Source organism: Rhinoraja longicauda, chromosome 2 (assembly GCF_053455715.1).
Source record: "Rhinoraja longicauda isolate Sanriku21f chromosome 2, sRhiLon1.1, whole genome shotgun sequence".
In the NCBI taxonomy this organism is placed as follows: Eukaryota; Metazoa; Chordata; class Chondrichthyes; order Rajiformes; family Arhynchobatidae; genus Rhinoraja; species Rhinoraja longicauda.
The window spans coordinates 86,990,947-87,017,879 of record NC_135954.1 but is presented as its reverse complement, the minus strand read 5'-3'; positions in this window follow the sequence as shown (position 1 = coordinate 87,017,879).

Below are 26,933 nucleotides of genomic sequence, written 5' to 3'. Positions count from 1 at the left end.
CAGGTGGGACTAATGTAGCTGGGACATGTTGGCCGATGTGGGCAAGTTGGGCCGAAGGGCCTGTTTCCATACTCTATCACTCTATGACTCTATGACTCTCTATGACTCTGTCTTGTTTGTGACGTGCAGACCTGATTTTATTGTGACCTTTTTTACAAGTGTATAGTAATGTAATATCTAACCAGCACATAGAGTCCTGATTATTGATCCAGTGGTATGGCCTCAAGTCTCACCTTGGCACTTGGGAATTAAAATTCAATTAATTTTAAAATTAAATAAACTTGTCATTTAACAGGTGGGCCATCAGCTCATGAGGAAGGTTTGTGGTCATCAAACAAAAACCATGAAAAATACACGGCAACTACATTTTTGAATATCTAGGACTTGACCTTCTAACGTAGAAGTAAGAATGCCACCATTGAATCAGATGATATTTGACAGAGTAATAGATCCTACAAAGAACCCTGAAAGAATAAAACTGAAAACATCAGAATCCATTAATAATGATGTATTACCTGCAGCAGGAGGTTCACGTAGGCTAATGAAGCAGTGCATATAGACAGGATGAATTATTATTCTGCTCAGGCACTTTTTTTTCCATGGTCTTTGTTTGATTTAGATTTCAGGGGACCATTCATTCTGGCCTTAACATGACTCTTTTATCCTGCCAGTAGAATTGTCCTTTCATTTTTTCGACTTTTTATTTATAGAAAAGCAGTATTGAAGTTGTCATGTGTAACATTTGCTGATGAAATTGTGCCAAAAAGCAGGCAGTCACCACAGCCGGGTTTATCTTTATATTGTTAGCTTTTGCATGGACCCTTGTCACCACTACCAGGGCTTGTTGAGGGAAGTCTGTTTCACAAAAGTATTCTGGCACCAAGACATTTGAGAGTCTATCTGTGCCGTTGTTTTCCTTGCCACCAACAGTGAAGGGGTACTTTCTTGTCTTTGCCTCATAGAACATGGAACAGTGCAGCACTAGAACAGGCCTTTCAGCCCACAATGTCTGTGCTGAACATGATGGCAAGAACAAATCTAAGTTGCCTGCACATAATCCATATACCCCAACTCCCTGCACACCTGTACACCTGTCCAAAAGACTCTTAAATGCCACTGACATATCTGCCTCAGCCACCCCCCCCTGCCTCAGCCACCCCCCCTGCCTCAACCACCCCCCTGCCTCAACCACCCCCCCCTGCCTCAACCACCCCCCCCCCCTGCCTCAACCACCACCCCTGCCTCAACCACCCCACCTGCCTCAACCACCACCCCTGGCAACGCGTTCCAGGCACTCATCACACTTTGTGTAAAAAACATACCCTGCACATCTCCTTTAAACTTTGTCCCACTCACCTTAAAGCTGTGCCCTCTAGAATTTGTTATTTCCATCCTGCGAAGAAAGACTCTGACTGTCCATCCTATCTATGCCTCTGACAATTTCATACACTTCTATCAGGTCTTCCTGCAGCCTACAGCATTCCAGAGGAAACAATCCAAGTCTGCCCAACCTCTCCGTGTATCTATCATCATATCATCATATCATATCATATCATATCATATATATACAGCCGGAAACAGGCCTTTTCGGCCCACCAAGTCCGTGCCGCCCAGCGATCCCCGCACATTAACACTATCCTACACCCACTAGGGACAATTTTTACATTTACCCAGCCAATTAACCTACATACCTGTACGTCTTTGGAGTGTGGGAGGAAACCGAAGATCTCGGAGAAAACCCACGCAGGTCACGGGGAGAACGTACAAACTCCTTACAGTGCAGCACCCGTAGTCAGGATCGAACCTGAGTCTCCGGCGCTGCATTCGCTGTAAAGCAGCAACTCTACCGCTGCGCTACCGTGCCGCCCTCTAATACCTCTTCATCCAGGAATCATTCTGGTAAAGCTCCTCTGCACTTTTTGCAAAGCCTTCACATGTTTGCTATGATGGGGCGACCAGAACTGCTCGCATTCTACAAATACAGCCTAACCAAAGTCCTGTAAAGCTGTGTCAAGAGTTCCTGACACTTATACTCAATGACCTGATCTATGAAAGCAAGCATACCATGTGCCTTCTTTACCACTCCATCTCCCTGTGTTGACAGATTCAGGGAGCTTGGACCCCAAGATCCCTCTGTGCATCAATGCTGTTAAGGGTCATACCATTAATTGTATATTTTCCCCTTGCACTTGACCTCCTAAAGTGCAAACCTCACACTTGCTCAGATAAAGCTCCAACTATATATATATATATACCACTGTCTTCAATCAGTCAGCCTGCTCTGAATCCATCTGACCGAATCACTGTTAATCCCGCACATCCTAATCTGGATAAACCTACCATGGGAGTCTTTATCAAATGCCTTTCTAAAATTAATGTAGCCAAAATTCACTTCCCTATTCTCATCGATCATCTTTGTCACCTCCTCAAAAATCGCACTTAAGTTAGTAAGACACGACCTGCTGTGTACAACGCGATGCTGACTGTCTCTAATTAACCCATTCTCTTCAATTGGGAGAAACCACTATCCTGAAGAAACTCCTCTAACAGCTTCCCTACCACTGACATGAGACTCACTAGCCCAATAATTCCTTAGATTCTCTCTATTTTCCTTCTTAAAGGAACATTAGCTATTCTCCAGTCCTCTGGAACCTTGTCTGTGGCTAGAGAAGATGCAGAGATCTTTTCTGGCACTTTGTGTTTTATTTGACTTGATGTCATGTATGCAATTACTTATCAAACAGGTGACTTTTGCATGTAATTGGTATCTCCAGATCTTTTGCCAAGCCACCTATCAGAATATTCAGAAGCTGCGTTATTTCTTCCATTTGATACACAAAAAACTGCAGATGCTGGAATCTTGAACAAAAAACAAAGTGCTGGAGGAACTCAGCATATGGAGGGAATGGACTATTGAGGTTTCAGGTCAGGGCCATTTATTGTAGCTGCAAAATGTATTCCAAGGTTCCATTTGCTGCCCCTATTCGATTGCCAGCTTCTTCCTTTAAACTGTATGGTTCAAAATCCATTTAGTTTAGTTTAGTTTAGGGATACAGCGTGGAAACAAGCCCTTCGGCCCACCGAGTCCGCACCGACCAGTGATCCCTGCACACTAACACTATCCTATACACACGGGACAATTTATAATTTTACAAAGCTAATTAACCTACAAACCTATATATTTTGGGGAGGAAACCAGAGATATCAGAGAAAAACCAAGTAGGTCACGGGGAGAGACTCTGTACACACAGCACCCGTGGTCAGGTTCGAACCCGGGTCTCTGGCGCTGTAAAGCAGCAACTCTACCATTGTGCCATCGTGCTGCCCAGTTATGACTATGATGTGGTTGTGTATTCACTCAGCCTTGGCTTAACCTGGCTTTCAAAACCTTTGTTGTACCCCATTGATTGACTGTACCTGTCACAACCCTTGTCTCTGCCTTTGCTTCAGTTCCAGCTGCTCAACCTCCTCTTCATGGTCTGAACACAAAAGAGAACACCCACACACTGGTGGGATTTGTCATATTTTGAGATCTGCAATGGATAAACTGCAAAATATTTTATTGAAGAAATAAGTCTCTCGAGTACAGAATAAGAGCCAAGAAATTAAAAATACTGTAAAAGACAAGCACAAGTTGCACATTGAATCAGGTGCAAGAATTTGATGAAAGTAAATTGCTGCCACATATGGCAACATTTGAAAAACATCGTACAGTTGATTCAACACTGTTGATCCAAGAACAATGCATCCTGGCAGTGGGATATTTAAATAAAGGTACCTTATAATGGAAGGCCTAGATAGAGTCGATGCATCGGGGATGTTTCAAGCAGTGGGAGAGCCGAGGACCAGAGGACCCAGCCTCAGAATAAAAGGATGTACCTTTAGAATGGAGATGAGGAGGCAGGAAAATGTTGAGAGAGAAAAATAGATCAGCCATGATTGAATGGCAGAGCATTTTTGATGGGCCGAATGGCCAAATTCTGCTCCTATGTCTTATGATCTTATAAATAAATACATTTTTCCAAGTCTAGATATTCCTTTATTTTTAATGTTCCTTAAAAAAAAGAGAATAATAGTTTCTGCTTTAGTAGGTGAAATTCATCCAATATTGTATTCAAAACTGTTTTCAGTAACAGAGTACTTAGTATTGACTTGCAACTCATGCTATTTGCAGAACTACGAATGCAACATTTGCCACGAACCAGCACAATTGAATGACAATTTGAAATTTTAAATGTTGCTTGAAGAATTATACCTTGAAATATCAAGGAGTGGGATGGTGCAGTTTGATCAAATAAGCTGATAATGAGTTTGTCATAAAATATAAACATTTCAAATTACACCGTCAACCCACCATTCGTGAGTCATCCAATTTTAAATGATTGAAAAAGATTTTAAAAATTATACAGCACCTTTGTGTAATTAAATTAGAGGAGAGGAGTGAGTTTTTTTGACTGCTCAAGAAACAGTTTTTAAATTTAAACAGTTTTTTATAGTTTTTAAAACATTCCCACAGGTGCCTTTCCATCGGAGAGAGCCAAATGAGCCTTTATAACCTCGTCAAACATCTGCAAATGTTCTAAATTAACAAAGTTCATAAAGCTATTATGTTTATCTTTTGTTCATGTCAAGAATGTTTAATTGTCAAGGATGTTTCCACTAGTGGGAGAGTCTCGGACCAGAGGGCACAGAATAAAATGACATACCTTTGGAAAGGAGATGAGGAGGAATTTCTTTAGCCAGAGGGTGGTGAATCTGTGAAATTCATTGCCACAGACAACTGTGGAGGCCAGTTGTTTGATATTTCTAAAGTGGAAATTGACAGGTACTTGATTGGTAAGAGTGTCAAGGGTCACGGGGAGAAAGCAGGAGAATATGGTTGAGTGGGAAAGATAGATCATCCATGATTGAATGGCGGAGTGGACTTGATGGGCCAATTAGCCTAACTCTGCTGCAACAACATATGAACTTATGAACTTAATTGTCATATGTACAGAAATGGTAAAATGAAGTCATACTTGCAACAGCATAGCAGGTCTATAAACACAGTACTCAACAGGGAACATAATAAAACAAACAAGAAAAAGTTCACTAAATAAGATAAAAAAGCTTTCTGTAGAGTTTTCTGCGTAGTTCCTGGCTCTTAGAGAATTACTCTGAAAGTAGTTCAAAACGTTTTGGAAATCCTTACCTCACCTGAAAGTACTGTCGAAGTCCCAAGGGAAGATATATCGGGACAGATGTTGCATCTCCTGCGTTTGCAGGGGAAAGTCCCTGTGGAGGGGGTGCTTTGGGTGGGAAGGGATGAGTTCACCAGGGAGTTGTAGGAGGAACAGTCTCTGCGAAGGAGCAAGAGCGGGACTCCGGGATACAGAGGAGACATGTATGAGGGCCTCATCTATGATAGAGGAGGGGGAACCCTCATTCCCTAAAAAATTAGGAGGACATCTTGGATATCCTGGTATGGAACACCTCATCTTAGGAGCAGATGCAGCAGAGATGGGGGAATTGGCAGTAAGGGATAGTCTTTACAAAAGGCTGTGTGGGAAGAAGTGTAGTCCAGATAGCTGTGGGAGTCAGTAGGATTGTAATAGACGTCAGTCAATAGTACATCTCGTGATGGAGATGGTGAGATCCAGAAAGAGGGGAGGGAAAAGGGAGGAGGTGGATTCTACCCTTCTTGAGGTCACCTGTTGCCAACCGTGTTTTGTTCTGGCCTTCCCTATCTTTCAGTCTGAAGAAGGGACCCTATTCCTTTTCTCCAGAGATGCAGCCTAACCTGCTGAGTTACACCAGCATTTTGTGTCTATCTTCAGTATAAACCAGCATCTGCAGTTCCTTCCTTCACATTTTGCCCGGAACTCTATCAGAGGAGATGCAGGTGAGTGATCTATCTATGACAGCAGGAGAGAAATCTACATTGACTAAAGAATGAGTCCACCTCTTGCACTACCATGGACCTGATTTTTTTTCTCATCATTTTTTGCACTAATGGCTTTCTTTTGCACAGTCTTCTTTCCATTAGAAATTCTTTGTGTAATTTATGTAGAATTTATGTATAATCTGTCTTTGTGTGTTCATCTCAGTCCACATTCCTATGGTGCTGCGGCAAGCAAGATTGTAACTGCATCTCATTGTACTTGTGCATATGACAATAAACTCGTGACCTGACGTGACCTGACTTGAATGACTATTGATAATGATTAACTTCCAACATAATCTGTTGCAAATACTGACCCAGATAGTATCTAACAGATCATCCATACAAGTAGCTGAAAGGGGCATAGGAACCACTCATCATTTTCATGAGTGGCATAAATCCATTTATTCTACAATATAGCGAAAGGCATTTATTTTTATTTCTGCTGGCTCTTCAGTCCCATTGCTGGGAAAATGTGATTTCTCCAGTGGGAAAGATGGAGGCCATACTTTTTCGGTGCTCTCCAGCTTTAAAATGGATTTTCATAGCTGTGTAAAATCTAGTCAATATCTACTTTTGCACATTGATTTGGGGTGGCACAGTTGCGCAGCTGTAGAGTAGCTGCCTTACTGCGCCAGAGACCCGGGTTCGATCCTGACTACAGGTGCTGTCTGGACGAAGTTTGTATGTTCTCCCCATGACCTGCGTGAGTTTTCTACGGGTGCTCTGGTATCCTCCCACACTCCAAAGACGTACAGGTTTGTAGGCTAATTGGCTTGGTAGAATTGTAAATAGTCTCTAGTGTGTGTAGGATAGTGTTATTGTGCAGGGATCGCTGGTCGGCGTGGACTAGGTGGGCGGAAGTGTCTATTTTCGTGCTGTTTCTCCAAACTAATCAAATTAAACTAGACTTGGTTATCATCTTCACACCACCATCTGCCTCCTGAAGGAAAATAAGATCATGTTAAATGATCATTCAGACATTTATACATCATGTTGTTGATTAACTGAGAGCCTATTTCAAGCTGCTGACACAAACGTCTCAATTCTTAAACTGAAAGCACAGCAAATATGGTTGTACCCAACACATAAAAATCACACTCTTAGAGTAGGAGTTATATAATACAGTCGCAGCGCACAAAAGAAGGGGAAATTGCTCATATTCTGACATATAACTTGATGAGTATAATTGTTTATGCTATTATTTAGATTCAGAACAATGACGTTCAGAAGAGCATTTTATGCATTCAATGAGAATGGGTTCAAAATATTTATTTCAGCTTTAGGAAAACAGAGCTGTTCTTTCTAACTTTAGCAAAATGCATTACCTTAACATGCATTTGGGCAACAATCATTTTTCCAAAGGTCACTACTCTGCTGAGCCAGTGTTATTTTCCATTCAATTTAAAACTTTCACACCTATTCCTTGCTTATTTTAGAGGTAGTGATTGTACTAATGTGCTGAAATATTCTCAGAGCTCATCATAACTTTAGAACTCCTGAGCACAGACTTTTTCCAGTGATATCTCTGACCTTAAAGCTGTTTGTAATGATTTTTTTTCAGAAGACATTTTACTCGAAGCAGTGCCACGTTGTGCTGTGTCAAATCAACTCAGCCAGATGGAAAGTTTAATCACTGGACTCCATCCAATGCGATCTTTGCTTGTTTTTGATTGTCCTTTCACAGGCAGGTTTCTGAAAGGATTGCATAGGTTTGGCTTCGACTTTCATCTCTTACAAGAAACTCTCTTCATTTAAGAAAACATAGCCAAGCAGCATAACACAAGGGGGTCCCACAGTCAGGTACAGGTACTTCAAAAATAATGGAGTATTCTCAGAATTAAAAATTGAATTTAAAACCTCAACACATTTTTATGGTAGGGACCAAGTTAAAATAATACGTTAAAGCACAGAGTGATGGAGTGGTTTGTAAGTATCTAGTTCACCAATGCATTGCCATATTTACATTGCGTATAACCCATCTGTCAAAATTATATAAATGTAGTAAGCTAGCAATGAGATGTAGATGTCATATCTTCATAAGCTGGACCTTACCAATGCTAACGGTTTGGTGTGAAGGGTAAATTACAAAGTATAGAGAATACCACTTTTGATAATTAGCTAACAGAATGTGTAATAAGGCAAGGAACAGGAAAGTGGTTTTGTATCAAATATTTTTACTTTTTCCACACACTTTTAGCAAGTATCGATTGGGCAACATCAGATGGGCCACCGCTGTCAAGTACAGTGTATAATAGGTATCTAGTTGAATAGTTTTGTTTTGTTTTCAAAAGTTAAATTGACCTCCAGTCATGTATTTATTTTATCATTTAGCAATATGAGAGTATAATATCACAAGCTCCCCGAATCATAAACGTACACATGTAAAATTAAATAAAAATATGAGTACTCACCTCACATATTTCAACCTAACATGTCAATCTTTCACCATTCCTAAACCCAAAGCACATGAAATATTAAGCTTCACATTCTGCCCCATTGGAGAAGCGTAGAAAATGGAACGATTCCAGAATCTGCCAAGATTTTTCTGTCTGGAGAAGAAACAGAGAAATTCTACTTTTGGGGGAAGTTACTTGTGTACCACCTTGACCCATCCACATACCTCCACTTTGGCATTAAAGACCCACTAGGTCCTTTGTCTTCACATCTTGCATTTTGGAGCTGGTAAAGGCATCAAATTGCCTTTTTGCATGAAAGGGTAATTGATTTCCTTTGCAATCGGTGGTGCAGTTTTATAGTTGCCGTCTCAAAGCGTCAGAGACCTGGATTCTATCATGACCACGGGTGCTGTCTGTATGGAGTTTGCCCGTTCTCCCTGTGAACTGCGTGGGTTTTCTCCGGGAGCTCCGGTTTCCTCACACACCCCAAAGCCATACAGGTTTGTAGTCTAAAAGGCTTAGTAAAATTGTAAATTGTCCCTAGTGTAGTGTTAGTGTGCGGGGATCGCTGGTCGGTGCGGACTCGGTAGGCCGAAGGGCTTGTTTCCACACTGCATCTCTAAACTGAACTAAATCTAAACTAAACAAACTGCAACTTTAAGTTTCTCAAAGTATAGATTTGAGAATATCAGGATGAACTGCTTATGATTGGGAGAAAGAGACTAAAGGAAAGAGCTAGGTTACACTGGAATTCCGACCCCTCGATTTCAAGGGAGACCTGAGAGGATCTTCAACCTGCCTTTATCCCTTTCAGCTCAGGGATATATTTGTTAGTGATTGGGGAGCGACCTTTAAAATTTTCTCCTTTATGGATTTCACATCAGCAGCAAGGCAAGGTCATGAGAAATGATTACTTTACCAAAGAGGCCTTATTTTACCTTTAGGAATGGAAGATACGAATATAGTTCAAAGTGGAATGCCAGATCTCTGCTGGAGCAAGAGGGCACCACATTCCTCAACAATTTTTGCAGAGCATGTGCACTGACCTCAGTTGTATGAATGACTTCTAACTGGGACATGGCATGGTGTACCCGCCATGGTATTATAGTTAACGGTGACCTATTCAAATGTCTGCACACCAGTGATAGACCAAGGTAGACACAAAATGCTGGAGTAACTCAGCGGCTCGGGCAACATCTCAGGAGAGAAGGAATGGGTGACGTTTTGGGTCCATCGATCTGAAGAAGGGTCTTGACTTGAAACGTCATCAGTCTGAAGAAGGGTCTCAACCCGAAATGTCACCCATCCTGACCCTCCAGCATTTTGTGTCTACCTCCCATTTGAACCAGCATCTGCAATTATTTTCCTACACAGTGATAGACCAACGTTATGAAACGTCACAATGCAAAAACAACTCACAAGAACATCACATCAGGTCTTTGCTGGTGCTTTTGGATCACAAATCCCCAGTACTGTTGTGCAATTCTGTTTTATATATTGCCAGCAATAACACTCTATAATGTACAGCAGCTATTATCCAATTTATTTCAATTTGTATTTTACAGGATGTACGTGAGTAAAAGGGTAACTCATCGAAAGGTGTCTTGTTTTCTCAAATTACCAGGCAGTGCTAATCTAAAATCAGGTAATCCTTCATGGTTTCTGTCGCTCCATGATCCTTTAATCGATGCATGTTTCAGAGAAACTAAACACTTCAAAGTAAACTGTGAAAAGTACCACTGTAGCCTGCAGTGGGAATCATTCAGTTTTGTAGTGCAATTAATTTGCAATTTAAGTGCTTCCAATACATTAGCTCTATTTTGGGGTATTAATTTCTTTGATTCCTACCTTTGTGTTTTTCTTTGCAGAGCAACTTATCATACATGATTCATTTAACATTTAATGGAGCATCAAGCGTGCGAAAGTTAGTGTCATAGAAACACAGAGGATGTCATTGATATGAGATTAGATTAGTGGTGCAGAATGAGTTTGTTCTAAGGGCCTGTTTCCACACTGCTATCTCTAAACTAAACTAAATCTAGATAAAAAGTGAATCCTTTAATCTAAGTTTCAATTGAAAATTTAAAACAAAAACACATGACTGAGTGAATTTATATCATTACCTTTGAGAAAGGTGAACATTCCGCTTGAATATTTGGGAATGTGTGTAATTATAAAAGTCCACATAAAGGTGCCCATGTCACAAAAATACACACTTACAGGTGAATTTGTAGCTTGTTACATGTGGGAAAAGCTGAAGTAACTCAGCGGGTCAGACAGCATCTCTGGAGAAAAGGAATAGGTGATGTTTCGGGTCGAGACCCTTCTTCAGACCTTTTCGTTTTTTGTTACAATGCAGCCAATATATGTTGTTCAAGTTAAAAAATGATTATATTTTAAATGGATAACCATCAAAAGCTCAGTGAGTATGTACACACTGACGAAGGTGATCCTAGTCACATATCAAGGCTGCAAGTTTGAAACTCAGACTGTTTGCACTTAATCAATCTCTGAGGGGTTTTATACAATTGATTTTCTGCGTCCCTGGAAAAGGGGCAGAAAATCAATCAAAAACTGTGTTTCCAACCGTTAACCTATCTTTCCAGAGATATAGTGGATGACTGCTTCAGCTGTAATAGTCGTTCATCCTTCCCCTTTCATCAAATTATCCCATTTACCCCTTCTCTCTATTCAAATCATTTTATCAGTTGTCAGGGCAAAGGCTTATTTTTAAAACATGTGAGGTCCCTGAAGATGCATACGAGATGTGGTTGACGGTGGTCAAAATGGAATTAAAGTTATCAATAAAATCAGATAAAATGAACCTGAGATATTTTGACAGAGATATGCCATAAAACTCCTCTATCAGTAATACACATGAGCAATCATATCTGAAATAGATTGATAACAATCAGAGCTCTCAGGAATAATAGCAACCCAGTCCATCACACAGACTAGGCTCCCCTCCATTGACTCCATTGACACTTCACATTGCCTTGGAAAAGCAGCCAAAATAATCAAATGTCTTGAGCAACCCCAGATATTCCATCTTCTCCCATCCTCATCGGGCAGAAGATAGAGAAGCTTCTGTGAAAGCGCACACCACCAGAATCACAAACAGCTTCTCCCCACTTATTAACAAGCTTCTGAAAAGTCCTTCCATAAGTTCGAAACATGATATGATGTAATTCACTTATCCATGTCTGTTCAAAGAAAATGTTGCTGCAGATCTGGCAGCATCTCATCAAAGCTGGGCTGCTGGAAGTGTATGAAGTGTGCTCCTACAAATATAGATTCATAGGGAACATGAATTTCAAAATGCCACACCCTGGGGCCTTGACTCAGTATCTCTTCAACTGCCAGAAACAATGAGTTATGTTGCTTCCATAATTAGTTGATGATAACAGAATAGAGCACAATATGGGAGTAACTTCAGTACTTTGCCCAACGGTGGATGAGAAAGTGGGATAACATAGAATTAGTGTGAACATGGACTTGATGGGTTGAAGGGCCTGTTTCCATGCTGCGTCTTTCAATCAATCAATCGAAAGGCAAAACACATAAGGATGAGGAGTTTCTAAACTCCTCATGTCCATGCTCTGTCAAAGATAATCTTCTAAAGCAGCATGTTTCTTGTCCAGTAAGGAGTGAGGCTTTACTGGATGTGGTTCAAGGGAATGAGATGGATCAAGTGGACAAACTTGCAGCAAGGAAACAGATAGGAAATGCTGCTTGTTACATCATATCATTTAGCTTGCTACAGAAAAGGTGAAGAAACAATCCAGAGTGAAGACAATTATTTGGAAGAAGGCCATGGTTTATGAGGTGGACACGATTTTGGAAGTTTATGTCATATCAGAATGTAATTATTTGTAGTAAAAGTGCATTTTCACAATGATCAATTCCTGGTCTAGGACCCTGTTAATTTTCTGATTTCCCCCCACTTTTTCTTGTGGAAACTGATAACTCAGACACATTGTTTTCATCTAATTATATCCCGTATTGCTAAATATTTGGCCATCTTGTAACTGTAGATGCTCATTCATTTGCTAAAGTTACATTAAATATTTTAGATTTCTTTACTATTGAAAATCCAAGAGAAAGTAACAGCTTTCTTGGGCACACGGTGGCGCAGAGGTAGAGTTGCTGCCTTACAGCGCCAGAGACCCGGGTTTGATCACAATTATGGGTGCTGTCTGTAAGGAAATTGTATGTTCTCCCCGTGACCTGCATGGGTTTTATCCGAGATCTTCGGTTTCCTCCCACACTCCAAACACGTACAGGTATGAAGGTTGATTGGCTTGGTAAATGTAAAAATTGTCCCTATTGTGTGTAGGATAGTGTTAATATGTGGGGATTGCTGGTAGGCGCGGACCCGGTGGGCCGAAGGGCCTGTTTCCACACTGTATCTCTAAAACTAAAACTAAAACAAATTACATTGAGCCTGGATCTAGGATTTAACTAAACCTTAAATGAATGCTCATCCAAGTGCACATTGTAAGCTGTATTAACTTTGTAAAATTCCATCCTTGTTGTCTCCTCATTTCAAACATATAACAAGTATTATTAACATAACCTTTTCTTCCCTGGAGACCAACTCGATGTGATTTTTCTTGTAATTGGTAATAGATTGAAGCTTTGCTGAATTAAACTCTGATGAGTCATTTCCTCCCACACCTGAACATCAATTGATTCCTTCCAGATGAAGGGTTCCTAAACTCAGAAGCTTCATTACCAATGAAATGTTTTCAAAATTCTACAATTCACAGTGTGTCTTGCCAATGCACCATATTGTATTGCGTGGAAATATACAGGAGAATCATCTGCTTTGCAAAAGATTCACCACCCAGTTAATAGCATTCATCAAAAGTACTTCATTGTTAGTCATGGAGTCATTGAATTGTACAGCACATACACAGGACTTTTGACTTGCCATGTTCATGCCAACATTTTTGCCCCTCTACATTACTCTCATTTGCCCATTTTAGGTCCATGTCCCTCTCCGCCTTGTCTATTCAAGTACCTGTCTTGTCAACATGATGATTGTATCTCCTTTGGCAGCAAGTTCCAAAGATCTGCCACTTTCTGTGCAAAATACTTAGACCTCTAATCCCTTTTAAAAACTCTTCCTCTCACCTTAAACTTATGCTCTTTTTTTTAGTTTTATTTTTATTTTTAGAGATACAGTATGGAAACAGAACCTTCGGCCCACCATGTCCGCTCCGACCAGTGATCACCTGTGCACTCGTTCTATCCTATCCACTAGGGACAATTTACAGAAGCCAATTAACCTACAAACCTACACATCTTTGGAGTGTGGGAGGAATCTAGAACATCGGCAGAAACCCATGTGGTCACAAAGAGAACGGACAAACTCTGTGCAGGCAGCACCCATAGTTAGGATTGAACCCAGGTCTCTGGCGCTGTAAGGCAGCAACTTTACCATTGCGTCTACCTTGGGACAAAAAGATTCTGACTATCCACCCTACCTACTCCACACCTCGATCTCAGACCACCCCTTTGCTCCAGGAAAAAGAAGCCCTGATTATCCAATCGCTCTGCATAACTGAAATTCTTCTGTCCAAGAAGCATCCTGGTGAATCTCACCTGACAACTCCCTCACAACACATCCTTCATATAATGAGATGAGAAACACTGCAAACGATACAATCAATGTTTTGCCAGGTTGAAAAATAATGTTCCAGCAACTGTCCCTGCCAGAACATTGGTGCCCCTCCAGTTCGGATGCAATCCATCCCTTTTGTACAGATCCCACCTTCCGTGGAAGAGTCCAATGATCCATGTACCTGAACATTTCAATTTCAGAAACATATTTCCAAACACAATGATATGTGTCTGGGAGGAGAACCTGCAGAGAGTGTGTTCCTATGCATTTGGTGCACTATGCTTCTTCATGATAGAGGTTGTGAGTTTGGGGATTTGGGACTGTTAGTAACTGCAGTACAGTTTGGAGAAGATATTCACTAGTTCTGGGTGGAGTGGATGTCCAAAGTGATCGATGGAGTGACAATCAAGAGGGCTGCTTTGTCCTTGATGATGTGGAGCTTCTGAGCTGCTGTTGGAGATGCATTCATGCAGATAAGTGGAGAGTATTTCATCACAATCCTGATGAATGTCTTGTTGAAGGCTACAGGTGCTAGAAGGTAAGTCACTCACTGCAGCATGCCAAGCCTATCACCTGCTCTTGTAGTCATAGTATTTATGTGGTTGGTCCAGTTAAGTCTGTGATCGATGGTGATCAAAGGCTTTGTACAAGCAATAATTTGCAGCAAATTTGCAGATTTCTTTCGGTCTTTGTTTATTTTTGCTTTGTGTATACCAATTTGGCTCTGCTGTAACTTTGCAGATTGCTTTGATATCTTCACATTAACTGCAGTGCATGATTAATGACCATCTCATATTTTCATCTTCTAAATGAACACCCACTCACCATCTGTGCACATTTGTTATTCTGATTGCTTCTCATTTCTTATCCATTGGCAGGTCTGCCTCCTCCACGAAGAGAGAAACATAAACCTCTGAGTATTCAAGTTTGTTAAACATAAACCAATTTCAGACAGAAACTGATTTTAGCTTGAATATTTGAAATGTACTCCAGGTTTTCTGTTGGTCAAAGTATTAATAAAAGTAAACAAAGGAGATATTAAACTAACTTTTCCGATACTGCAGTTTATTTGGGTTCTGCCATGAATCTCTCAGATGTTTCGTGGATGATTTCAAAAAATTTGGTCTATGATTCAGCTTTTCAATTGGCTTCCTAAATTCAACCAGGGGAATATAAAGGTGAATAAATCAGCTTTGCTCATGCAAATTGCCTTGCAGTGGAATAATTGGACAACTGCAGAAATTGTAGCAAAATTTACAGTAGTTCCAGTATTAAAATGAACTTTGTCCTAGTTTACCTACAAGTTTTGGTCAATGGACGAAGCTGAGATAGGAGGTATAGGGACATGTGTTACACCATCTACGGTTGCAGGGAAAAGTGACTGGAAAGGGAGAGCGATAGGTGGGGAAGGATGAGCAAATCAGAGCGTCTTAGTGAGAGTGGTCCCTGTGGAAAACAGAATAGGGTGGGAAGGGGAAGATGTGAGTGGTGATGAGATCATGTGGTGATTTATACGGAGGCTGGTAGGGTAAAGCAAGAACTGATGGAATTCTACACACGTTCTCTATGAAGGGAGGTGGGATGAGAACAAAAGAGTGACAGATAGAGGAAGTACATGTGAGAAATTGGTCAACCACAGATGCCATGTTTCCTGAAAAGGGAGGACATTTAAGAAATCCTAGAGTGGAAAGTTTCATCTTGAGAACAGTGCAGCAGAGATAGAGAAATTAAGAGAACGGATGAAGTCCTTGCAAGAGACAGGGCAGGAGGAAGTACAGTTTAGGTAGCTGTGGGAGTCAGTGGGTTTCTGGTGGATATCAGTGGATTATTTGCATCCTGAGATGGAGACAACAGTCAAGCGTGTTTAATTGACATATGTACTGACAACGGAACAATTAAATTCTTACTTGCAGCGGCATAACAGGCCTTTAAACACAGTACTCATAGATAACATAATAATTAAAAAATAATAATAAACTAAAAACCACAATATTGTTGCAAAAAGCCCAAAGTCCTTAGTGCGACCAAGACAGATTGTCATTCATAGATACTTCAGTGTTAGTAGTATTAGTAGTGTTCAATAGCCGGATGGTTGTTACGAAGAAGCTGTTCTTGAACCGGGATGTCTCTGTTTTCAGATTCCCATATCTTCTTCCTGACAGTAGGAGGAAATTAAAATGTGGCCTGAGTGATGTGGTCTTTGATGATGCTAAATGCCTTGTGGCGGCAATGCCTCCAAAAGATCTCTTCGATGGTGGGTACCCTTAATGGACCAAGTGGAGTCCACCACTTTTGTAATATCCTTTGTTCCTGGGAGTTTGAGTTGCCGAACAAGACCATGACACAACCTGTCAATATGCTCTCTACTGTACATTTGTAGAAGTTCAAGATACCAAATGTATCGAATCTCCTCAATCCTCTAAGAAAGTAGAGGCATTGATCAGGTTTCTTTATGATTGCATCTGTAGGTTGGGTCCAGGATAGTACTTAATGACCTATGCACACCCAGGATCTTAAAGTTGTTGATACAGAGATCATGAGAGGGGAAAGAGGTATGAGAAGTGAATTTGAGGGCAGTGTGGAAGTGGCAAAGTTGATTAAATTGATGAGTTCTGCTTGGGTGTGCAAGGCAGTGCAAATGTAGTTGTCATTGTAGCGAGAAAGAGACGGGGACTGATGCAAGAGTAGGCTTGGAAGAAAGAATGCAATCATAGGAGGTGTTTTTTCCAGACACCTCTTCTTTTTTTTGTACTAATGTACTCTTTCTTTTAGATTTTTAAATGTGCAATTTATATATAATTAATGCATATTTTGTTCTTGTGAGTCTATGTCAATAATGCTGCTGAAGGAATTTTTTTTAATGTAACTAAGACAGATACAATGACAATAAACTTGAATAAGCGAGTTTGGTATCTCGACTGTGCATGCCAAGGTCTAGGTCATTCAGGATAAACATTCTCGCCGGCTGAGCTGCTGCCTGGAAACAGACCTGCGTTTCATCTGTATTTTCCAGTTTTGCTTCTTCGAGGTAAATAAACTATTAACTAGGTGTATTTATGGTTCATTTGTACAAAACTAAGTAAGAACATAAAGATAGAGCAGCACATGCATGTTGACACATTTGTTACAAAAACATAGTACAGCATTGAATTTAAATCGTCTCTTGCTGGTCCCAATTTCTTGTATCCAATTCTAAATATAGAAATGATTGGAACTGTGAAGGTATAAAAGGGAACAATGCAGCGAATGTATTCTTTCTGTTTAAGCACAATGCGTTCTCCTTGCTTTTGGTTATTCATTGTCGGTTGGAATAAAGCATCATTTTTTCAATAAGAAATGTAATGCTTTGCAGGATACAGGTTGCCTTGACATCATTGTCTTTCCTCCTCTGCATACCATCTTAATCTGAGAGATATTTATTTCAGATGAGATGCATTTCAAAAGCAGTTAATTGCCTTCAGTATTAAAGCCTGCATAGAAATCACATCAGCCATTACATTGGATAACAAATGGGAAATATTTGTCCAAGTTATCATAGAAATTTAAGGTGGTTTATGGATTGGAGGGAGATTCAGAGAGAGAGAGGAGACCAGAATTATATTCTACTAACAATTGGTAGTAAAACCCCCCAATTTGGATTTGCTGATATCACGTCATTCAGCACAAAATAAAGATCAAACATAAAACCATAAAGCTCGCCTTTCCTTACCCTTCCATCTACATTCCTTCCGCAAACCTCACAATTCGTATCTCTTCGATCCTTTTGTCTCACACCTTCTATCTTTTCATCTCTGGCCTTTATCCATTATCTACCTGTAAAAAAAACCTTCACCTGTATCAACCTATTGCCGAAGTTAAACACAAAGTGCTGGAGTAACTCGGCGGGTCAGGCAGCATCTCTGGAGAAAAAGTATGAATGACATTTTGAGTTGGGACTTCAGACTTCAAGCTATTATCTGCCAGGCTTTGTCTTGGCCCTACTCTCTTCCAGCTTTCCTCCCCCCCCCCCCCCCCCCCAACTACAATGAGTCTGAAGAAGAGTCCCAACCCAAAGCGTCACCTATTCATTTTCTCCAGAGATTCTGCCTGATCCTTTGAGTTGCTGTAGCATTTTGCATCTTTTTTTTCAAATATTAAACCTACCTGCTCTATTTATTTCCATACAGAATCAATTGGACATTGGGCCGTAACGTCAATTAAAATTAAAAAATCATGCTGTTGTTTTACATTAGACTGCCACAGATTATCCATGGTGGCATTGATTCTCAGACATCAACAGAAATCAGAGTTGGAATGCCTACCTCAAATATTTTGTCAAAGGACATTGATGAAACTCATGAATAAAGAAGTCCATCTTCTTATTTCATTCACCTATTAAAGGGCTAAGGTTATGAAAAATGTATGTGCCTTCAGCAAAGTCAGATAATAAAATTCGGGAGAGTGTAAATATTCCAACGTTAATACTGATGTGCTGTTCCACTTGCTGTTTCACTAATCTGAGCCGAGAAGCTTTGTACTGAAGTGGTTGCTGGTAAAGATGAACAGTGCCATCCAGTGGCTAATTCACACACATGCTCCATGTATCAAAGCTATTTCAAGATTCATATCTAAACACAATGCTAAATTTGAGACATATGTAAAACATAAAGGTGGTACAATGGCACAGCTGGTAGAGCAGCTGCCCCACAGCTCCAGAGACCCAGCTTCGATCCCGACCTTGGTGCTGTCTCTGTGGAGCTTGCATCTTCACCCTGTGAGTGCCTGGGTTTCCTCCGGATGCTCTGGTTTCCTCACACATCCCAAAGACGTATGGCTTTGCAGGTTAATTGGCCTCTGTAAATTGCCCCTAGTGTGTAGGGAGTAGATATGAAAGTAGAATAACATAGAACTAATGTGAACGGGTAATGAATGGTCCGACCCAAAACGTCACCTATCCATGTTCACCAGAGATACTGCCTGACCCGCAGAGTTACTCCAGCACTTTGTGTCTTTTTTGTAAACCTGCATCTCCAGTTCCTTGTTCCTCTAATCAATGGTCAGTGTGGACTCGGTTGGCCAGAGGGCCTGTTTCCACTCTGTATTTTTCAATTAATCAATCAATGTGGAGGATGCTCCAACTCTCTGTTCTACTGCAAATGCAGATCAGAATGGTACTCTTCCAGTTGCTGTGCATTTGTTTCAATGATGGGAATGGTGGTCATTGTCCTTCTCTACAGTGGTGATCAGTAGTCATGGTCCTTCACTACAGCTGAGGACACTGAAAATATATTCTCACAGAGTTGCTATTGAGTTCATAGAAAGATACGATGACCTAAATGGTCTAATTTTTAAGCTTCATTAATTTATAACATCAATTTTTTAGTAAATTACCAACTTGATTTGAACATTGAGTTTAATGGATGTGAATTTGAGATTATATTGTGTGATTTTGGTAATCTGCAACTCAGAACAAAACTACAAGAGGTTACAACTTCACCAATCAGAGAATTTAGCAAAAATCTCAAACGTCTGAATTTAAAAATGCAGTGCCTAGTGACTAGTCAATTTAGCTTCCCAGTTACTCAGCTCCAAGTATGGAGGACTGCCATAGGCCAACCACAATGGGAAAGTAAAAAGAAACTGTTCATGTCTGAAAGATACAAATAGTCACTGCAAATGCTCATGAAGGATCTAACATCAGAAATGTCTCACTGCAAAGTCGGTTTGCCCAACAACAGCTGTTAATGAGCCAACCTTCCAGTCCGGTCCTGATTTGTAGCTGACCTATCTATCCCAGTTGTCATTTAGGGTCCCTCCACTGCTATCATAAGCTCCAATTCGATCTCCCTGCTAAATTCTTGATGCCTGAATCCAAACTGAATCTCCTTACAGAAGAGCTCAGAGACCAAGAGGAACAAGACTCTTTACCACCAAATCCACCAAAAAACCCACGTGAACCCAATTCCCTCAACCGAACCATACCCTCAACTGACATCTTTGATGGGATGCAGAGTTGGAGTGAATAGATCCTCTCCTTTCTCGCACTTTGTGTTTTACTCAAGGTTCCAGCATCCACAGTTCCTGGTGTCTTTTTGCTCTAAGGACCTTTGAACAACTAGGGAGAGGGCAACACCATCACAATCCAGACCCCATAATCAGACCCGACCCACCACCAATCCACCTCCATGCTTCCCCGTCCCGAAGGTGTCTGTAGAAGAGAGCCATGATCAAAGCAAACCGAAGAGAACTCCAGTAAGATTCTGCAGAAAGAATGTCCTTATCTCCCATCTATACCCTGCACACTGCCACGTAAAACTCATTCACCGACAAAGTCCTAGGGCAATGCAACTTTACTGTTCATATCAACTGAGATTTAATTGACCAATGTCTGCTGTTTAATCTCAGATTTTTCAGAGGATCATGCAGTTTGTTACGTGTTCTACTGTAAATTACCCTTATTCAATTTGCTCACAATAAGTTGAAAATGGCAAAATAAAATGAGGATAATGTTATTCCTGCATCAGACAGTTTCTTATAAATGTCACAATCAGCATAACCAGAGATTCAGCAGCTGTTTATTGCAGCATAATGAACATTCCCTTGGCGTATGAATTTATCACACCCTGTCAGATCATTAAATTCCCTCAAGGGATGTGAGAATTGTAGCCTCGAGCAGCACTTATTTACCGTTCCTAAATGCCCTTGAAAAATTGGTGGTGAGTCAGCTTTTTGAAACAGGAGCACTCAGTTGGTGATGCTGAAAATTCAAGTCTCTGGCTCATTACAGTCTGATGCTGGAAAATAAAGTTGCTTTTCCCAATTTGCAACACCCCACTGCAAAGGTTAGGCTGGTGTTCTAATCTGCGCATTGAAGAAACACACATGATACCTTTGGGTAAAATGGCTTAATTAGGGACAGTCAGCATGGTTTTTTGTATGTGGCAGGTCATGTCTTACTAACTTGAACAAGTTTTTGAGGAGGTGATAAAGGGTAGGGTGGTGGATGTTGTCTCCAAGGGTTTGAGTAAGGCATTTGATAAAGTCTGTAAGATGATCCAAATGATTAAAATGCATGGGGTTAACAGTGACTTAATCATATGGATTCAGAACTGACTTACTGTACTAGAAGACAGAGGGTTGTGGTGGAAGGATGATATTCAGACTGGAGATCTGTGGCCAGTGGAGTTCTGTGGTGATCTATGCTGGGATCTCCGTAGTTTGTGATATATATAAATGACTTGGACATAATTGTAGATGAGTTGGTTTGGAATTTTGCAGATGACACCAAGATTGCTGGTGTCCCAGACTATGAGAAAGGCTGTCAAATTATACAGCAGGATAAAGATCAACTACAGATATGGGCGGAGAAATGGCAGATTTAATTCAAGCAAGTGTGAGCTGTTGCACTTTGGAAGGTTGAATGTAAAAGGAAACATACAATTAACAGGAAGATCCTTAGCAGCATTGTTGTTTCAAGGAACTTTGAGTCCAGGTCCAGAACTCCCTGAAACAGTAGTAGATAGAGTGGCAAATTGTATGCTTGCCTTCATTGGTCAAGCCATTGAGTATAAGAGTCAGGTAGACAATGGACAATCAACAATAGACAATAGGTGCAGGAGGAGGCCATTCGGCCCTTCGAGCCAGCACCGCCATTCAATGTGATCATGGCTGATCATTCTCAATCAGGACCCCGTTCCTGCCTTCTCCCCATACCCCCTGACTCCACTATCCTTAAGAGCTCTATCTAGCTCTCTCTTGAATGCATTCAGAGAATTGTTACACCACATCCACCGGCTCTCCCCTGTCAACTTTCCTAGTTACATCCTCAAAGAATTCCAGAAGATTAGTCAAGCATGATTTCTCCTTCGTAAATCCATGCTGACCTGGAACAATCCTGTTACTACTATCCAAATGTTCCGCAATTTCGTCTTTTATAATTGACTCCAGCACCTTCCCCACCACTGATGTCAGACTAACTGGTCTATAATTTCCCATTTTCTCTCTCCCTCCTTTCTTAAAAAGTGGGACAGCATTAGCTACCCTCCAATCCACAGGAACTGATCCTGAATCTATAGAACATTGGAAAATGATCACCAATGCGTCCACAATTTCTAGCGCCACCTCCTTAAGTACCCTGGGATGCAGACCATCAGGCCCTGGGGATTTGGTGCCCCAGGTAGTGATGATGTGACTTTTGGAGACTTTGGTTGGGTCACATTTGGAGAATTACATGCAGTTCTGGTAGCCTCAGTATAGGAAGGATGTGAAAGCTTTAGAAAAGTTACATATGAGTTGCCTGGATTGCCAGACAGTTTTGGATTGTTTTATCTGAAATGCCAAATATTCCCCAGATGAGGGAAGACCTAATAGAAGTATATAACATTGTGAGAGGTGTAGACAGCGTAGACAGTGAACACTTTTGATCCAGTTGGGAAATATCAAATACTTGAGGGCATAGCTTTCAGATGAGAGGGGCGAAGTTTAAAAGAGATCTGTGAAACAAGCTTTTTATACAGAGGGTGGTGAGTGCCAGGAACACACTGCCCTTGGTGGTGGTGGTGGAGGAAGATACAATAGTGGTGTTTAAACCACTTTTAGATATTCCCATGTATATGCAGGGAATGAAGGAGTATCCATCATGTGCAGGCAAAGTAGATTAGTTAATCAAGATTACTGAATCTGAATCTAATTACTATTATTGAAGGGTGGTGGGGTCAGGGGAAGAGGGATGAGCACCAAATCTGACATATTGCAACAGAACTGCTGTAAACTCAAGGGCAGCTGAAGCCATAAAGCTTCTTCATGATATTCTCAATATAATAGAAAATAGCCCATACTCCAGGGTTCAAAAAGAAATGACTCCACACCCAGTATGTGTTGGTCACTCTCTCTTCTCCCTTCTCCCATTAGGCAAGAGGTACAGAAGTTTGAAAGCACATACATCCAGATTCAGGAACAGTTTCTTCCCAGCTGATATGAGGCAACTGAACTGTCCTCTCACCGACTAGAGAGCGGTCCTGATCTCCCATCTACCTCATTGGAGATCTTTGAACTTTCTTTAATCGGACTTTATTGGACTTCCAATGTTATATCTTTGCGCTAAATGTTGTTGTCTTTGTCCTTTATCTGTGCACTGAGGACGGCTTGATAACATTCATGTATAGTCTTTTTTGTGATTGGATAGCATGCAAACAAAAGATTTTCATTGTATCTCGGTACACGTGACAATTATGAACTAAACTCACTAAACTCATTTATTCCTGTCTGCTGATACTAAGTTTAGGTGGGAAAAATGTGTTTAAGGATACAAAGATATTTGATACCATTCGATTTTGCCATGAAGTGGCAAACTGGCAAACTGTAATGTTTTCCAGTCTAAATTAGAATAGATTAGTTTATCAAGATTACTGAATCTGAATCTAATGTTAAAACTGTAATGTTTTAACGCTGCTCCAGCTTTCGGACCTGGAGGTTCCCATTCTAATGCTCACTCTGATAATGTTTTGATGCCATTTATCACAAGTCTAACAAAGATACTTTTTAGTTTGCAAAGGGAGATTTTTTAACACATTTTGGTCTTACCATTTTAGCTGCACCCATACATCACTCAGTGGTCCGTTCTGTGGCATTTTTATTTAAAAGACTGTTTGAAATTTCTGCTGATTGCTGGAGAAAACTCTGAAGACACATATCTCCACTTTAGGACTCCACCTTACCACTACTGTCACTCCACAGAATCATAAGACCCACAGCACTCAGGTATAGGAGCTTTACCGAAAGGCTCCATATGCAAGCAGCTCCCTTCTTTCTTTCGAAACAAAATGCTGGAGTATCAATAAATCAGGCAGCATCATTTCAGAAAAGTAGTCTTCAGACTCAGGGTCTGAAGAAGGGTCTTGACCCAAAATATCAACTATTCCTTTTCTCCAGAGATGCTGTCTGACCCGCTGAGTTACTCCAGCATTTTGTGTCTATCTTCCAGGTAAACCATTAACTGCAGTTCCTTCCTATACCCTTTTATTTGGTTGTTTCAACCTGGACTTCTACATCTTTCCTAAGGTAACTCAATAGAGTACAGTCATACAGCATGAAAACAGACACCTTCTGCCCAACTTGCCCACGCCAACTGAGATGCCCCATCTATACCTGTGTTTGTCCCATATCCCTCTAAACTTTTCTGACGCATGTTCCTGTCCAGATATCTTTTAAATAAATACTTATTTGTATTTACCATGAAGAAGGACATGGAGGTTGGTGAGTTCAGTGGAGGGAACAGGTGATAACCTGGAGCATATCCTCATTATGAAGAAGGATGCGTTGGTGGTCTTGAAACACGTGTAAATCACCAGGGAAAAAAGGACACAAAGTGTTGAATTGTCTCAGTGGGTCAAGCAGTATCTCTAGAGAACTTGGATAGGTAATGTTTTGGGTTAGGACCCTTTAGACTGATTGTGGTAGGTGAAAGAAAGCTGGAAGAGAGGTGGGGGCAGGACAAAACCTGGCAAGTGATTGGTGGATACAGGTGAGGGAGAGGTTTTGATTGGCAGATGGTTGAACAAAGGCCAGAGATGAAAAGAAAAAAAGGTGTGAAATAAAGAGTTTAGTTTAGTTTAGTTATACAGCGTGGCAACAGGCCCTTCAGCCCACCGGGTACACACTAGGGAGAAATTGCAATCTTTACCGAATCTAACCTACAAAATTGTATGTACCTGAATGTACAAACTCCGTACAGACAGCACCCATAGTCAGGATCAAACCCTGGTCTCTGGCGCAGTAGAATGAAAGATGTGCAAATTGTGAAGCCAGAGAAGGGGACAGAGAAGGGGAGATATGGATGCGAATCCCGGTGAGGCACTGAGAAGAAGGGAGAAAGGGGAGGAAAAAGGGGTGTGGAATAGTTTCTAGGTTAGTTACCTAAAACTGAAGAATTCAATGTTAATACCATCATCCTACTTCATCCTTTCTGAAATAATGCGATTACATTGCTATACTCTCTAAAATATTGACAGATGACATTCAGCATGTTTACTATTTCCACAAACTAACTCAAAGAACTCTATCTCTTTTAAAACTTTAGGGTGCAGGTTATCAGCTCCGAGAGATTTATTGGCTTGTTTATAGTTTCTGCTATAGTTTTTTTTATAGTCGATATAATTCTTAGCCTTCTAGCGTTGGTGTGTTTCTTGGCTGTAGTGTCAATATGATGGGAACATTAATTCAACACCCTGATTTTACTGACCCTATGCCACTTCACACCTGATTTAGGTTGTAATGCAGAGATTATTACTTTTGCAGTTCTGCCGTATGTTCCTATTCTTGTTGATCCAGCCCCTTAAACACACTCCTTCGTTGCTCTATCCACGTTAATTCCCATGTGGACCTTGATTGCTAGATTCTTCCCCTCCCATTTCAAGTAACCCTGTGGCTGGATTATTGCCCTTAACTGGGCAGGCACATCTGCACTTCTCTGTGCTCAGGTACAGTCTGATTCTCCTCTTTCACATTGTGGACATTGGACTGTCTCTGGAAGTACTGCACTATAATGTCAAAAACTATATTATGCACTCTGTATCTTTTTCTTTGCTCCACCTATTGTACATCTGTTTGGGTTGATTGGCTTGGTTATTTTTATAGTATAATCTTATCCAATTTGAGCGGTTTGCATGCAAAACAAAGCTTTTCCCGTACCTCGGTACATGTAACAATAATAAACCTAAAGCCTTCAGTAAAGCCGTCAGGACTCTTTCTAATGATATTATCCACAATCACTCTGGCTGGAAATGGCTTTTCCGTGAGTGAATTCAGTACTTTGGTCCATCTACCCTTTATCAGTTTCAAAATAGCAGTTTTGTGTGGAGTGGCATGTTGCTGAGGGTCTGGAATCACATATTAATCAATGTAAACTTCTCAGGTTTATTTCCCTGAAAGCCATTCGTGAGCCCGATGGATTGATGGCAGTAGAGTAATGGCAGTCCAAATGATAGTCATCATTTGTTTTTTTTAATATATATTCTAGTCTGTTAACAGAGTTTAAATTGCACAGCTAACGTTTTAATCCACACCTCTGGATAGCCAGAACAATCTCTGAGTAATAGAATGTAGAAGGTAAAACATGGAGTAGATGAGTTTGTTAATTATCATTCTGTATCTTAATATGCTCGACAACTTCATATTGTGTAAACACGGGTAGGTGACGTTTCAGGTCAGGATCCTTCTTCAGACTCGACCCGAAATGTCACCTATCCATGTTCTCCAGAGGGGCTACCTGATGTGCTGAATTACTCCAGCATCGTGTCTATTTGTGTTTCATCGTGCTTCATCGTGTAAAATCAGATGTTTATTGCGGCAAAGAATCCTGCAATTGGAATGGAACCTTTTTTGTAAATGTTATACTGTTGGTTATGCCTCAGTGGTAGTAACTATATAGAAGGTCATAGATCAAGGGACTTAGACACCAAATCTGGGCTGACACTGCACGACAGTATTGAAGGTAGAAATTCTTCTCTGCTAAATGTGCTGATGAAACATAATAACTCAGATGGAACTAACTCAAATGTAACTCAATTTCAGAAGCAGAGTTTAGCCCACATGGATTACCACATCACGTCTTTGGTACACCCGACAGAGGATGTTTATCTCTCCTGAACTTTGACTAACCCATCATAAGCATCTAAACAAATTCTACAGATCCATTAAAAAAAAGGTAGTGGAATTCTCTCCAGAAATGTGGCTGATTTTATCCTTCATAATATCCCACCAACAATATTTCTGACCACTCCCATGTTGTCGGATATAAATTGGCTGCTGCAATTGTGAAAAGTTCTTCACTGTTCTTCCAAAGTTCTTAATTGATTTTAATAGTATTTTAGGGCCATGTAGGGTTAATGAATGCAGAGTAAGAAAGAAAGAGAAATTACTTTTGTAACTGCAGCTGCTGTGGATCTCAGGGGCAGAGCCCATTTTAAACTTACAAACACATAAAGCACAATTCCACTTCTAACTGCAATCT